Source organism: Canis lupus, chromosome 5 (genome assembly GCF_003254725.2).
Source record: "Canis lupus dingo isolate Sandy chromosome 5, ASM325472v2, whole genome shotgun sequence".
NCBI lineage: Eukaryota > Metazoa > Chordata > Mammalia > Carnivora > Canidae > Canis > Canis lupus.
This window is the reverse complement of record NC_064247.1, coordinates 80,216,371-80,232,909: the sequence shown is the minus strand read 5'-3', so window position 1 is coordinate 80,232,909 and position 16,539 is coordinate 80,216,371. Positions and strand designations below refer to the sequence as shown.

General features: G+C 39.3%; 2 protein-coding genes, 1 non-coding gene and 1 pseudogene across 7 annotated transcripts in view; 2 read left to right on the top strand and 2 right to left on the bottom strand.

Annotated features, from left to right (window-relative positions):
- Positions 1-16,539, top strand: part of NIP7 (nucleolar pre-rRNA processing protein NIP7) — a 118,588-nt gene that overhangs the window by 75,825 nt on the left and 26,224 nt on the right. The gene's annotated exons all lie outside the window — the stretch shown is intronic.
- Positions 1-16,539, top strand: part of LOC112646441 (cytochrome b5 type B) — a 38,802-nt gene that overhangs the window by 739 nt on the left and 21,524 nt on the right. The window lies entirely within an intron of this gene.
- On the bottom strand, positions 5,590-5,662 carry TRNAS-ACU (transfer RNA serine (anticodon ACU)). The gene has a single exon. It is a non-coding gene; the product is annotated as a tRNA-Ser (tRNA).
- On the bottom strand, positions 14,497-15,909 carry LOC112646556 (ER membrane protein complex subunit 3-like; annotated as a pseudogene).

Genomic DNA, 16,539 nt, shown 5'->3' with positions numbered 1-16,539 from the left:
ACCGCGGAGCCAGCATCATCCCCATTTTACAGAAAGGGAAACTGAGCCTCAGAGATGGAGGACTCTCAAGGTCACACGTTTAACAGCCTGTAACCATCCCAGGCTAGGTCCGAAGGGCTCTGAGCCTGTGCTCTTCCCACTGCGCCCTCTGAAGTAATTCATTTCTGGTTTTCTTGAAAAGACCCTGAGACTTTTCTTTCTTTCTTTCTTTCTTTCTTTCTTTTTTTTTTTTACTCCTTCATTATGCTGCCTTTATCTTCTATTAATTGGAGTTGACCTTGAGGCCAGAAGGTCATGAGTTAACTTTTCTGGCGGTTGACTCCTCCTCTTTGTTAAATCTTCAAGCCTGTTGCATTGTGCAACTTCTTGAGACCGTGGTGCACTGAGTGATTTTTTTTTTTTTAATTTAAGGAAGCAGGATAGACTTTTGTCTAACTTTATTGACGTGTACGTACATACGAAAATTGTGAGCATTTAAAATGTACAATTTATTGAATTTGGACAAATCTATTCCTGTAATCACAATCCCAGTTAAGACAGACCATTTCCATCACCCAGGAAAGTTCCCTCTTACTCCTAGACAGACAGTCCACCCACCCAGCTCCTGAGACTTTGTGGTACTTACATGTATTCACATTAACATATATCAATTTTGAGTGTGTATCATTTTGAGTAATAGATTAATAATCTTGTAGTAAATTCCTTGGGAGTTCCTGTGCAATGTAACCTTGTACCTGAGAAAAAACTTAATTTACGTTAGTTATTTCTATGAATCAAATGTACCAGTAAAATATTTTTTCTACGTTCTGATTCGTAAATCTATAAAAAGTTTTGAAATGTAAAGTTTTCCCAAAAGGACATTGTTTTTAATAAATCATCATCATGGCCAGGAAACATCTTAGAGTTTAGTGTCTTGTATGGCTTTTTATGCTTTTAAAAGGCACCTTAAAACTATTTCCCCATTTATTTCATCCTTGGATAACTAGTTGAGAGTGACTTGGATGTAGTGATTAACAGAATGAGAAACAGGTTCACAGAGATTTTGGCTGGGCAATTGATGAGTAGCAGAATCTGGTTTAGATTCCTTGATTTCTCTTATGTACAGAGCATTTCTTCAGAATTCTAGCCTTAGTTTAGTCCTTTGGCGTATGCCCCATTTTAAGTTAAAATTGTGGGTTGTAGCCTGTTAAAGCATAGTTCATAATGGTAGGTAATAATGTTTTTGTGCTTCCATTGCCCCCAGATTTCTTCTTGACTGATTTAGAATACATAATCAACTTGGAAGGAACACTCAGTGCCTGGAGTGGACCCTTAGTTCAGGTTTGAGTAGTGGTTGCTAAGGAGGTTCACACTCGCAGGTGTGCCAGAGCTGCCCGCGAAGCCAGTGCCACAGATGTTTATCTGCCCTTAGCTCTTCTTACCTGTTCTGTCGTCTCTGTTCCGATTTTCTAGTTCATCCCAAGCCCATTCCTTCATTCATTTGCTCGTTCAAATAATTATCAAGTGCCTGTTGACGTGTCAGATACTGCTCTAGGTGCTTAGGATACACAGTGGAGAGCTGTATTTATGCCCTCATGGAAACTAGTCTCCAGGGAGTGGACAATAAGCAGAGTAACTGTAAAATATGCTATTTTAGGAAGCGATAGGTTCTAAAAAGAAAAATAAAGCAGAGAAGAGCACTGTGGATGTCTATAGGAGTGAGGGTGTAAGGGTAAAGGGTTGAAATTTTAGATATGATGGCCAGAGTTGGTTTTATTAAGATGACTAGAGGACACCTGGGTGGCTCAGCGGTTGAGCATCTGCCTTTGGCTCAGGTCGTGATCCCGGGGTTCCAGGATCGAGTCCCGCAGCAGGCTCCCTGCATGGAGCCTGCTTCTCCCTCTGCCTGTGTCTCTGTGTGTCTCATGAGTAAATACATAAAGTCTTAAAAAAAGAAGAAGAAGAAGAAGAAGAAGAAGAAGAAGAAGAAGAAGAAGAAGAAGAAGAAGACGACGACAAGAATAAACACCAGAAGGAAGTTAAAGGAGCTAGCCATGTGGATATTTGAAGGAAGAGCATTCCTGGCTGAGAGGGCAAGTTCAAAGGCCTTGAGGTAGGAGTGTGTCTGGTGTTGTTTGAGGACAGTGAGGGAGGCCACAGTGGCTGGATGGGAGGAGATGAGGTCTACTTGATCAGGTGAGGACAGATACACAGTTTTGTAGGCTTTAGGAAGGATTTTGACTTTTGGAATAGGAACCCACGCTGGAGCAGGGGAGTCATGATGTGACTTAATGGTTTAATTGTATCACAAAGGAAAAATTGAGGAGCCCAGATAGGAGGCTGCTGTAATTGGGCAAGAGGTCGTAGTGGCTTGGACCAGGCTTGGCAGTGAGGGGTGCTAAGAAGTATCAGGTTTTGGATGTGTGGGCTTTTTTTTTTTTTTTTTAAGATTCATTTATTTTGGCAGGTGTGGGCAGGGGGATGGCAAGGGGAGAGGGGAAGAGAGTCTTAGCAGAACACCATGTGGGATTCTATCTCAAAACCCTGAAAATCATGACCTGAGCCGAAACCAAGAGTTTGTCACTTAACTGGGCCATCCAGGCACCCCGGGAAGTGTTTTGGTGGTAGAGCCAATAGGATTTGATGATGCATTGGATTTGAGGAGTGACAGAAGAAGTCAAAGATGGCACCAAGGGTTTTGACTTGCTATTACACAGGATGGGAAGACCCATCCAAAAAAAAAAAAAAAAAAAGGAAAAAGGGACATCTAGGTGGCTCAGCAGTTGAGCACCTGCCTTCAGCATAATCCCGGAGTCCTGGGATCGAGTCCCACATTGGTCTCCCTTCAAGGAGCCTGCTTCTCCCTCTGCCTGTGTCTCCGCCTCTCTCTCTTTCTCTGTGTCTCTCATGAATAAATAAATAAATAAATAAAAATCTTAAGAAAAAAGAGATGGGAAGACCCATCTTCTCATTCTTCTTTTTTACCATCTGAAATCACTTTTAGGTTCCTCTGTAGACAGGAGTTCCTAATCTGAAAATCTTGTCTGTAAGTTGCTTTTTTTTTTTTTTTAATAACTATGGATATAATGTTATTCTGGAGTTTGAATGTGATAGTTTTGAATTGGTAATGTAATTGAATTATTTATCTTTCCCCTAACATTAATTTTGCGTTTTTGAATTAGTGATATTAGTTTAATTTATTGAAATCATGAACGATAAACCAAAACCTTGGCAACATTTTAAAAAAATATTTTATTTATTTATTCATAGAGACAGAGAGAGGCGGGCTGGGGGGGCAGAGACACAGGCAGAGGGAGAAGCAGGCACCATGCTGAGAGCCTGACATGGGATTCGACCAGGGTTTCCAGGGTCATGCCCTGGGCTGTAGGCAGCACTAAACCACTGCGCCACTGGGGCTGCCCACCTTGCAAAATCTTAAAAAAAAAATGATTATACTATCTTATGACATAGACTAGAAAATATCCAAGTACAGCTCCCTTAGCAAGGATATGTATGATTTTGTGAACCTTTGTTTCAGTTAATAGCCTTATTTTTTTACTGTGTATCACAGGTGAGAGAAATTTGGAAGCCATTATCTTATGTATAAATAACATTTTTGAAAAGAATAACTTTTTTTATTCTCCCCTTTGTGGGGATTGATCTCACAACCCTGAGGTCAAGAGTCACATGCTCTTCTGACTGAGCCAGCCAGGCGACCCAGGAGATCTACTTTAGTAAGAGTGATCTGGAAAGCTTCTGTGAGATGACTTTTAATTGAGCTAAGAAGGAACTAGCTTCGGAAGACTAGAGAAAAGAGCTTTCTGACGGCATTGGCAGAGTCAAGCAAGAGTTTGGCCTATTAGTATGATTGAAAGCAGCTGTGGCTGTAGGATAGCCAATGAAGGTCAAGAATGGCCAGAGAGCTTGGTGGGAGCCAGGCCAGGCAAGACAGAGTAGGTCATATAGATTTGATTCCTAATGTATTAGAAAACCAATGAAGCCTTTTAAGATGGAAGTGACATTAGGGCAGCCCTGGTGGCTCAGCGGTTTAGCGCTGCCTTCAGCCCAGGGCGAGATTCTGGAGACCTGGGATCGAGTCCCACATCAGGCTCCTCATAGGGAGCCTGCTTCTGTCTCTGCCATTCTCTCTCTGTGTCTCTCATGAATAAATCAATAAAATCTCAAAAAAAAAAAAAAAAAGATGGAAGTGACATGAAAGCACTTTACTTTTCCAGTGGATTACTTTGGCCAAGAACTTGAGGATAAGTTGGAGGGAAAAGCAATACAGAATGGAAGAAAGTAAAACTTTCCATCCCAAGAATTTGCTTGATCTTCCACATCTTCTGGCATATACCAATATATACAAATATGTACAAATAAATATGGGAGTAGAATCATAGTATTCCTTTTTTTTTTTAAAAAAAAAGTTTATTTATTTATTTTTAGTAATATTTACATGCAATGTGGAGCTCAAACTCATGACTCTGAAATCACAAGTGGCAGGCTCCTCTGACTGAGCCAGCCAGGCATCTTGATCAGAGTATTCCTTAACTGAATTATAGTATCTTTTCATTGGTTTGTTTCAGTAGTACAAATAGTATTTACTGGGTGCTTATTATTCTGAGTGCTTGACTAAGTTCTCTTAACTTCTAACAACTCATCCTTTGAAAGAAAAAAAAGACTATTTCAGCGGAGTGTGCAGAGGGAAGGGGAGAGAATCTCAAGCAGACTTCTCACTCAGCAGGGGGCCCAATGTAGAGATTGACCCCATACCCTGAGACCATGACCTGAGCCGAAATCAAGAGTCGGACACTCAATTGACTGAGCCTGACTGAGCCGCCCAAGTGCCTCTATTTCTAGTACTATAGAACAACAATATCACTTTCTGTGTCTTTTCACATATCTGACACTTATCTTTGTTTTTTTCTATGTATCAGCAGTTTGTTTCAATTGCTTTTTATTTAATTTTAATTTTATATATTTATTTCATTGTATGATTGAACTGAAATTTATCTGTTTACCTGTCCATTGCCATTTGGGTTGTTTCCATTTTCTGGCAATTATGAATAAACCTGCTGTGAATGTTCATGTACAAATCTTTGTGTGACTTATGTTTTCATTAAGGTTAAATACCTAGGAGTAAGATTTCTAGGTCATACTTCCTTTTTCACTTTCTAAGCAATGTTAGGCCTTTTCTCAAAGTGTCTGTATCATTTTACACTACCACCAGCAGTGTATGAGTTTTCCACTTTCTCCACACTCTCACTGACATGGTATCTTTCATTGTACCTTTAACCATTCTAATGGATGTGTGCTTGTGTATGAATTATGGTTTTAACTTCTATTTCTTTGATTACCATTGATACTGAGTATCATCATGGTGTGATTGGCCATTTGTATGGATTTTTGTAGTGTCTGTTCTATCTTGGCCCATTTATAATTGAGGGATAACATTCCTGATACATTTTGATGCAACTCCTTTCAGATACAGTTCACCCTTGAATAACAGGTTTGAACTGCACAGGTCCATTTACACATGGATTTTTTTCAACAGAGTATTTTTCTTCCTTATGATCTTACTTTTTTTTTTCTTCTTTAAGTTAGGCTCCACGCCCAACATGGGGCTTGAACTCATGACCCTGAGATCAGTAGTCACATGCTCTACCAACTGAACCAGCCAGGCATCCCATGATCTTCTTAATAACATTTTCTTTTCTCTAGCTTTATTGTAAGAACAGTATATCATATATATATGTGTGTGTGTGTGTGTGTGTATGTGTATGTAACATCCAAAATACGTGTTAACTGACTTTTATTGGTAAGGCTTCTAGTAAACAGGAGGCTAATAGTAAAGTATTTGGGGACTCCAAAATTATATAGATTTTTCAGCTGTGTTTAGAGAATAGAGTTTGATGGCACCTCAACCCCTGTATTGTTTAAGCGTCAATCTATGTATCGTGACTTTTTTCTCCCAGTCTGTATTTTGCCTTTTCATTTTCTTAATAGTGAGTTGTTTTTTTTTTTAAGATTTTATTTACTTATTTAGAGAGAGATTGCGCATGCATGAGCATGAGTGGAGGGAGGGGCAGAGGGAGAGGGAGAGAGAATCACAAGCAGACTCCACGCTGAGCACAATGCCCAACTTGGGGCTCATTCCCATGACGCTGGTTCAGGACCCAAGCTGAAATTAAGAGTTGGCAGCTTAACTGACTAAGCTACACAGGTGCCCCACTTTATTGTGTTTTTTAAAGAAAATTTGGTTCTTTGTATAGATGAAATATAATTTTAATGTCTGGGTACTGGCTTTGGGGTCCAAATGTCAATTTTCCACTATACCATCTAACAGTTGTATAGCCTTGGGCAAATAGCTCTGTAAAGACCCTTTCCCATCTGTAAAATAGAGATAATAGTACCTACTCCACAAAGTTGTTGTGACGATTAATATAGATAACGTGTAAAGACTCACGTTACCTGGCATAAAGAGCTCAGTAAGTGTTAGGGGCCATTCATTGATTGAGGTTATTTTTATTCATAATAAAATTTATTTGTTCCCTGCAGCATCTTTTGAGTGCTTAAGTGGCAGATACTCTGAAGATGTAAAGGTAAATTAGACGTCTTGGACATGTGAGGGAGAATGAAATCTGTGTACAACTAATTGTCATGCAAGAAAGACAGAATGCAGGCTCTGTTTGATATCAGGGTACTGAAGGCACCCCTGAAAGCTTCAGATAACAACAATTCTTATTGGATTTCTTCAAGGCTGGTGAAAAGAAACTGTAGTTTGTCATCTAGATTGTAAAATTAACAAATCTATGGGAAGACTGCTTTCTTTCCTTGAGTAGTTGCAAGTGGTTAGTCTCAGGGAAGGCTAGAAATAAAATGAGGCAAAATTTAACCTCCCGTACTGTCTGGGTGAGTTGCTCTGATGAACAAATTGACTTTCGTTTATTCATTTTGCATGTGGGCATGGGTGTGGCATATATACCAGACAGGGAGAGAGGGCACGAGACAGGGAAGGAGGGCAGAGTGAGCTCTCTCTAGATCTCACTATGTTCCAGGCATACTGTGTTCTAGAATGCACCCATGAAAAAGACAAGCATGGTCACTATTCTTGTGGAGCTTATAGACTAGCAGGTAAATGAAGACATCAAATCTATAATGGCAGTCGTGATAAATGAATGCTGTGAAGGTACCTAAGGAATTGTGAAAATCTATAGCAGTGGGATTTACTCTGGTGGGGATAAGTTATGTTTGGATCTGCAGACCTGCAGTTTGATCCTGGGCAGTGGTGACTGCCAAAGTTATACCCTTTCTGGCAGCCATCGAGTTATCCTCTTCTAGAGGACACCTCTACCTTACTAGGCTCTGTCTAATCTGAAGGCGAATGAACACCTGTGGACCTGCACCATCTCCTCCTGTTCTCCACTCAGGTCTGTCATCTTTCTCTGCCCTGTCAGACTATTTTTTGAAAGTTGTTTTTGTCCTCTAGAATTTCAGCCTCCATATCTCTTGTTGATGTGGTAACCTGCCAATCTAATTGGCTAGAGGTCCTCCTTTGCATCACCCAGCTTAATTTTGCAGCTTCCAAAATCTTAATGATTCTAGATTTTATTTTCTAAGTCAAGTGGTCTTTAGCATTTCCCTATTGTTACATTTTTATTACATCATTATGGGATTTCCACCCAGAGAATTTGTGAGATTTTTTTTCCCATCAAGATTTTTATTCCATAACTGTCATTCTTTGCATTCTCTTCTTTTTTGCCATCTGACTCCTATCATTTGCCTAAAATTAGTAATCTGGAAGTATATTTTCTATTACTAATTTGTCTTCTCTCTTTTCTGTATTAAAATATAAAATTTTCTTTTTTTGTTAAGTTTTTAAAAAAATGTTATTTAAACTCAATTTGCCAACATATAGTATAACACCCAGTGCTCATCTCATCATGTGCCCTCCTTAAGCCTGTCTTCTTTTCGATACTACTTTGTCAATAAATTTACGGAAGAGCCAAAAGTCTTCCTCCCTATCACATATTCTTTGGACAGATGAACTAACTGAAATCCTTCACCAGAGGACATTACAAAATTCCCTTTGTATCTTTGAAGTATTTCACTTGATTATTGCTGGACTGAGAGAAATGAATGGATCACAGTCATTGTTTCATCCCTCCTGAAAGTTTGTGATCTTGGTTGAAGTGTGGTTTATTTAAAACATTTTATTTGTTAATGTTGTGTAACTGCTTACATAATAAAAGCTGGGACAAGATCCATTAGTCTTAAAACACAAAGGCCTTCCAAGTCAAAATAAATTTTTGGTAAGTTCACATGAGATTTAAAAGCCAAGCAGGTTCTAGAAAAAGTGGGAAATATGCCTCGCCTTGTATTAGATTTACTGAATGAAAATAGGGAGAAATTTTTTTTTAATTTTTTTTTAAATTTTTTTAATTTTTTTAATTTATGATAGTCACAGAGAGAGAGAGAGAGAGAGAGAGAGAGAGGCAGAGACACAGGCAGAGGGAGAAGCAGGCTCCATGTACCGGGAGCCCGACGTGGGATTTGATCCCGGGTCTCCAGGATCGCGCCCTGGGCCAAAGGCAGGCGCCAAATCATTGCGCCACCCAGGGATCCCGAAAATAGGGAGAAATTTATGATTGTTCAATAGATTTGAATAGTGTAGACCCCCAATCTAGATTATTCAGGTTAACCTCTGAAACTTTTTGGGTCTCTTTTTTTTTTTTTTGCTGTGATTCAGACAAAAATAAATTTTTGGCTAATAGTAATTTCAGGTATATAATAAACTCAGCTCTTTTTTTATTGTGATAAAATATATATAACAAAATTTGCCATTTAATCAGTTGTACAGTTCACAGTGTTGTGCAACCAACCAATACTGATATCAGTTTCTAAAACTTTTTCATTACCCAAAGCAGAACTCTGTAACCACTAGGCAATAACTACCCCCTCATCACTTCCTCTGATGACTTCCGTTTTTTAAAAATATTTTTAATTTGTCTATTCAAGAGAGACACAGACAGAGAGGCAGAGATATAGGCAGAGGAAGAAGAAGGTGCCCTGCGGGGGGTCTGATGCAGGACTCGATCCCAGGACCCTGGGATCATGACCTGCACCAAAGGCAGACACTCAACCATTGAGCCACCCAGGTGCCCCACTCTGATAACTTCTAATTTACCTTGTGTCTCTAGAACTGCTTAATTCTAGGTACCTCAAATAGATGGAATCGTATAATATTTGTCCTTTGGTGTCTGGCTTCTTTTGCTTCATGTTTTGGTTTTTAAAATTTTTATTGTGGTAAAATATGCATAACATAAAATTGATTATTTTAACTGTATTTGATTGTACAGTTTGGCGGCATTAAGCATATTCATGTGATTGTGTGACTATCACCTGCATTTATCTCCAGAATTTTTTTGTCATACCCAAGTGAAACTCTACCTATTAAACAATAACTCCATTGCTTCTCCTCCCAGTTCCTGGTAATCACTTGGATTTTTCTGTCTCTAGGGATTTGACTATTCTAGGTATCACATATAAATTGAATAATTAGATATTTGCCCTTTTGTATCTAGCTTGTTTCACCTAGTATAATGTCTTCAAGTTTCATCCATGTAGATATATCAGAATTTCCTTCCTTTTAAGGCTGAATAATATTCCATTATATGTATATATACTGTATTTTGTTTGTCCATTCAGTGGTTAATCAATGAATACTTGGATTGTTTCCATCTTTTGGCTATTTGTGAACAACACTGCAGTGAATATTGGCATACATTATCTACTTGAGTGCTTGTTTTTGGTTCATTTGGGTATATGCCTAGGAGTGGAATTGCTCAATCATATGGCTGTTCTGCGCTTTTTGTGGAAACCCTAAATGGTTTTCCACAGGAGCATTTTACATTTCCACCAGTAGTGGATGAAAGTTCCAATTTTCCCACACTGTTTCCAGCACTTAATATTTTTTCACTTGTAGCCATCCTAGCCAGATGTAAAGTGGTATCTCATTTTGGTTTGATTTGCGTTTCCCTAGTGTCTAATGATGTTCTTGTACTTACTGGTCCTCTGTGTAAGTTCTTTCCCATTTTTCCCAATTGAATTGTTTGTCTTTTTACTTTTAAGTTGTATTTCTTTATATATTCTGGATATCAGTCCTTTATTAGATATTTGATTTGCAAATATTTTCTCCCATTCTGTAGCTTATCATTTCACTTTGTTGATAATGTCCTTTTTAAAAAAGATTTTATTTATTTGAGAGAGAAAGAGAAGGATCAGGGAGGAGAGGGAGAGGGAGAAGCTGAAGCAGACTCCTCCCTGAGTAGGGAGTCTAACACACGACTCAATCCCAGAACCCTGGGGTCACAACCTGAGCAGAAGGCAGACACTTACCTGACTGAGCCACCCAGGTGCCCTGATAATGTCTTTGATGTACAGAAGTTTTTAAATTTGAAAGAGTTAAGTCCCTCCTTATCAGTAATTACTTTAAATGGAAATGGATTAAATTCCTTTAAGAAAAAAAGATTTGATTATTTATTTTAGAGCAAGTGTGTATGCATGTGCACGAGGGGTGGAAGGGAGGGGCAGAGGGAAAGGGAAGGAAAGACTCTCAAGAAGACTCCCCCACTGACTGCAGAGCCCAATGTGGGGCTCTATCTCAGGACCCTGAGATCATAACCTGAGCCAAAACTAAGAGTTGCATGTTCAATCAATGGAGCCATCCAGGGGCCCCTAAATGGATTAGATTCTTAAAAGACAGAGATTGGCAGAATGGATAAAAATACAGGATCCAACAATATGCTGTCTATAGGAGACTCACTTTAGTTGTTTTTTTACAGAAGACCCGCTTTAGATCCAAAAACACTGATAGGTTGAAAGTGAAAGAATGGAAAAAGGGACGCCTGGGTGGCTCAGCGGTTTAGTGCCTGCCTTTGGCCCAGGGCATGATCCTGGAGTCCGAGGATTGAGTCCCGTGTCGGGCTCCCTGCATGGAGCCTGCTTCTCCCTCTCCCTCTCCCTCTGCCTCTGCCTATGTCTCTGCCTCTCTCTCTCTCTCTCTCATGAATAAATAAGTAAATAATTTTTTTTTAAAAAAAGAAAGAATGGAAAAAGATATTTCACATGAATAGTAACCAGAAGAGAGCAGTGGTGGCTATGTTAATATCAGAGGAAGGAGACTTTAAATTAAAAAAAAAATGTTACTCTCCCTCCTCGCCGATGACATGATACTCTACATAGGAAAAAAAATGTTAATGTACATAGAGTTTTGTTTTAAAATTGAAAAGTGGTCTGGAGATGAATGTTGCTGGTGGTTGCACCATTTTATATGGCTGAGAATCCACAAGGGTTCTAACGTCTCCACATCCTTGTCAGCACTTGTTACTTTCTGGGTTTTATTGTTGTTGTTGTTTTGTTTGTTTTTATAATAACGTAGTGGGTGTGAGGTGGGATCTCATTGTGTTTTTTTTTTTTTTAATTTTTTATTTATTTATGATAGTCACAGAGAGGGAGAGAGAGAGAGAGAGAGACAGGCAGAGGGAGAAGCAGGCTCCATGCACTGGGAGCCCGATGTGGGATTCGATCCCGGGTCTCTGGGATCATGCCCTGGGCCAAAGGCAGGCGCCAAACCGCTGCGCCACCCAGGGATCCCTCATTGTGTTTTGATTTGCATTTCCCCTGTGACTACTGATGTTGAGCGTCTTTTCCTATACTTGCTGGTCATCTGTAGATCATCTTCAGAGAAATGTCTAAGTCCTTTGCCTATTTTCTAATCAGGTTATTTGATGTTTTTGTTGTTGTATTTTAGGAGTTCTTTTATATCTTGGGTATTAACCCCTTATGATATTTACATATCTTTTCTCTCATTCTGTAGGTTGTTTTTTGTTTGGTGATTGTGTCCTTTGGTGCATAAAAATTTTTAAGTCTGATGTACTCCCATTTGTCAATTTTTACTTTTGTTGTCTATGCTTTTGTCACATCCAAGAAAGCATTATCCAATCTAATGTACTAAAAATTTCTTCTAGGAGTTTTAATAGTTTTGGGGCTATGTTTAGATCTTTAGTCCATTTTCAGATAATTCCTGTCTATGAGATAAAAAAAGGGTCCATCTTCATTTTTTCGTATGTGGATATACAGTTTTCCCAGCATTATTTATTCAGTTGACTGCCCTTTCCCTATTGTCAGTGGTCCTGACATCCCTTGTTGAAGATAATTTGACTATATATACAAGGGTAGTTGTTTTTGGAACTTATTTTCCCACTAATTATAAACTGCTGAGATTTAGTCATATGACGTCACTCTAGTAAATGAACACATTTGGATAACCACCGTCTAGAACTTTATAGCACGCTGGAACCTTTCCTTCTGCCTTTTCCTAATCACTGCTTTCTTCTTTATTCCGAGGTACCCACTCTATTGACTTCCAATGCTTATGTGGTTTTATGTCTGTTGTCTTTTGTTTGCCGTTTATATTCTTTCATGTTGTGGATATTGCAGTGGTTCTTTTTCATTACTGATTAGGATTCTACTGTAGAATTATATCTTAATTTATTTATACTCTGCTAATGGTCATTGGGTTTTCTTTTTTCTTAAAAATTTTTTTAAAGATTTTTATTTAGTTGAGAGAGAGTATGTGAGCAGGGATAGGGGCAGAGGAAGAGGGAGAGAATCTCAAGCAGACTCCCTGCTGAGTCTGTAGCCCAATGTGGGGCTCCCTCTCACAACCCTGAGATCATGACCTGAGCCAAAATCAGGGGTAAGACATGTAACTGACTGCACCACCCAGCACCCCAGGCATTGGGTTTTCAAGTAGGGTCATAACAAATGATGCTGCTATGATCATTTGTGTGTGTATATAAGTACATATATCTATATACATTTTTGGGGGGTATATACTTAGGGAATTCAATTTGATTTTTTTTTTTTTTTAAGATTTTATTTACTTGAGAGACAGAGTAAGAGAGAGCACACTCCCCACTGAGTGGGGAGCCTGACACAGGGCTTCATCCCTGGACCCTGAGATTATGACCTGAGCCAAAGACAGATGCTTAACTGAGCCACCCAGGTGCCCCTCAATTTGATTTTTTAATTGAAAAATTTGTTGAAATAATTGTAGATTCGTATGTACTTGTAAAAAAATAATAGATCCCTTGTACCTTTTACCCATTTCCCCCAATGGTAACATTTTGCAAAACCATATTACAGGGACACCTGGGTGGCTCAGTCAGTTAAGTATCTACCCTTCTGAAACTCAGGTCACAATCCTGGGGTCCTGGGATTAAGCCCCATGTCAGGCTCCCTATACAACCACTCCCTCTGCTCCTGTGCTCTCAAAGAAAGAAAGAAAGTCTTAAAAAAAAAAAAAAAAAGCCATAGTACAATACCACAACCAGGATTTTGACGTTAATTGGATCCACAGATCTTATTCTGACCTCCTCAGTTTTACTTCTATAAAACTGATTTGTCTTTTAAAGAAAAAACAATGTGGTTTAATTTATAGAGTTGAGTCACTCACTTTTGATTACAGTACTCAACATGCAAATTACATTTACCTCTTGATACAGAAGTGGCACCCTGCCACTTCCCTAGGACATTTAACCCAGATGATTATTCCTGGGCAACTTTTTTCTATGTATCTGCCAGCAATTGCCCTCTCCACCTTCTTATAATGGTATGTAAACTCTTTTCCAGAATAACTGGCTCTTTAGTACAGTTGAGTCACCATATTACAGTACAGAGCTGTTGATTTTTTCAGTTGACTTGATGTATTCTGAACTGCATGTGAAGAATATCCCATTAGTTAGCCTATAGGTGATCATTCTTTAAGGCATTTGAGAATCCAGCAGTGTGTAAGGTCACCGATTTTCCCTGGACAGTTTTAAGAGACATAGAAGGTTTGTTAAGTCTATCCTAACACTGAGTATTCACTCTGAAAAATAACTTATTTGAAGGAAATTTCGATACATTTGCTCTTTATGTCATACTGTAGGTTCAAAATAAACAATACAGAGATATTTGTTTTGCTTATACATAGTAAATTTTTATTAATAAAAATTATTACTTTTGTTAAGGAAATTGTTAAAACACCAGCACATAAATTAGCTGTAAAAATATAGGGCATTTGGATCCGAAGAAACAGGAGTTTACTTTGGCTTAGATGTCAGGCTAATTGTACATATTATAATTGGCAATGTTACTTCCAAAGATTGAATTTTTGCTAAGTTTTTATATATTATTACAGGCTTGAGTTTCCCCTTGCTCTGCCTTTTATTTCTATTGTCAACCAGAAGGAAATTTTTAAACATTTTAAAAATAGTTCTTTCCCTGTAAGTCACCCTGAACACAATCATTTCCTCCACTTTCAAACATGAAGGGGAACCTGGCTCAGACAAGAATGATCCTTGCTGCACGTCCACAAGCTCACGTGTTCTCCTTTTTATTCTGAGAGGCCCAGTTCAAACATCTTACAAGATTAAGGGCTACACTGTGTTCCCAACAGAGCTAATCCCTGCTTCAATATATGGAGATCTATAATTCTTTTTTGAACATCCCTTCAAAGTGGAGATCTTTGGCCATGAGCTCTTTGACATCATCAAGTGTTCACTGGTGACCCATTGGCTCCAGAACCTTCCACTTTGCTTTGAAGGCTTTGTTGCAGTCTGTGGACATGGCCATGGCTGCTCTAGTCATCTGCCTGGATTACTCTTGATTGGTCATTGGCTTTCTCTTGACCCAAAATGAGAGAATAAATGCTCCGAAGCCCAAATACATAGATGTACCAGGATGTAAAATTCACCAGGACACAGCTAATGAGAGTTGTTGAATTCCTTGCTATAGCATATGCTTAAAACAAGGTCAGTGGAAATAGGACTCTGGTTGTAACAAAGCCTGAGCATGTTATGTTTATCCATTCACTAGTAAGAATCAGGGAAGACATTTGTTAAATTCCCTTTCATCATGTCTATAAGCATAGTGGGATCAGTCATAAGAGAAGGTAATACTGTTTTTCTTTTAGTTCTTTTTTTGTTTTGTTGTTTGTTTTTTGTTTTTTGAAAATCCAGCCTTTGGATTGTCGGAAGTAGTATTTTCATGTCAAGGACTGTTTGGGACTATAATTTCCATTTTCCTGAGGACTGTGCTTTGAATTAGGACTTCAGCTGTCAAATACTTGCCCCTGGGTGAGCTGTTTGTCACTCTACAGCAGGATGGACACAGTGGTGAATCATGCCCACAGAGAGCATGATGATGAACAGGGCAGGACAACCCAGAGACTCACATTGGAGTTAAGTTGCAGCTCTTGCCATCTTTTTTATTTTTATTTTTTTTAAGATTTTATTTTATTTCTTTAGAGAGAGAATTGTGGAAGGACAGAGGGGGAGAGAATCTTAAGCAGGCTTTATGCTCAGTGTGGAACTGGAATGGGGAGATCTTACAACCCTGAGATTGTGACTTGAGCTGAAATCAAGAGTCAGATGCTTAACTGAGCCACCCAGGAGCCTCTAAAGATTTTATTTTTATTTTTATTTATTTTTTAAAAAGAATTTATTTATTCATGAGAGGCACAACGAGAGAGGCAGAGACACAGCCAGAGGGAGAGGCAGGCTTTTCGCAGGAAGCCTGATGGAAGATAGCATCTGAAGTTCCATCCTGGAACTTCGGGATCACACACTGAGCGGAAGGCAGATGCTCAACCACTGAGCCACCCAGGCCTCCCAAGATTTTATTTTTATGTAATCTCCACATCCAACATGGAGCTTGAATTCACAACCCTGAGATCAAGAGTTGCATGCTCTACTGACTGAGCCAGCCCGGAGTTCCTCCCGCATTCTTTATTGAGAGCCAGCCTAGTCAGGGTCACGGGCCAGGCCCTCAGCCTGGGCATTACCTTTGCCTAGGACTGGCCCTGGCTGTGCTGTCCTCAGGCATAGTGTGCTGCCTTCAGCTGGGCTGCCATTTCATTTTATATTTTATTTTTTAAAGATTTTATTTATTTATTCATGAGAGACACAGGCAGAGGGAGAAGCAGGCTCTGTGCAGCCCGATGTGGGACTCGATCCCGGGACCCCAGGACCACGCACTGGGCCGAAGGCAGGCACTAAACCGCTGAGCCACCCAGGGATCTCCTTATTTTATTTTTTTAGAGATTTTATTTATTTGAAAGAGAGAAAGTGTGTGAGAAGGGAGTTGAGAGGGCAAAGGGAGAGAATCTCAAGCAGACTCCCTCTTCATACAGGGCTTGAACTCACAACCCTAAGATCACAACCTGAGCCAAAGTCAAGAGTTGGCGCTTAATGGACTGAGCCACCTGGGCACCCCAAGTGTGGCACTTTCTTATTTATTTATAAGTGGTGAGAGATGGGTAGTTGTAGAAAGAGCAGTGAAGAAGTCATAAATTCAACCATTTCCTGAAATATCTCAAGCTGTTAAGAGATTTTGTTATCCTTTTGCTCTGAAAGGCAACATAATAGTTGGGACGTATCATAAGGAAAAACCATCGTCCATAGTTGAGGTATATATAGAGCACATAGGGACACAATTCCAAAGCTTACCATGGCT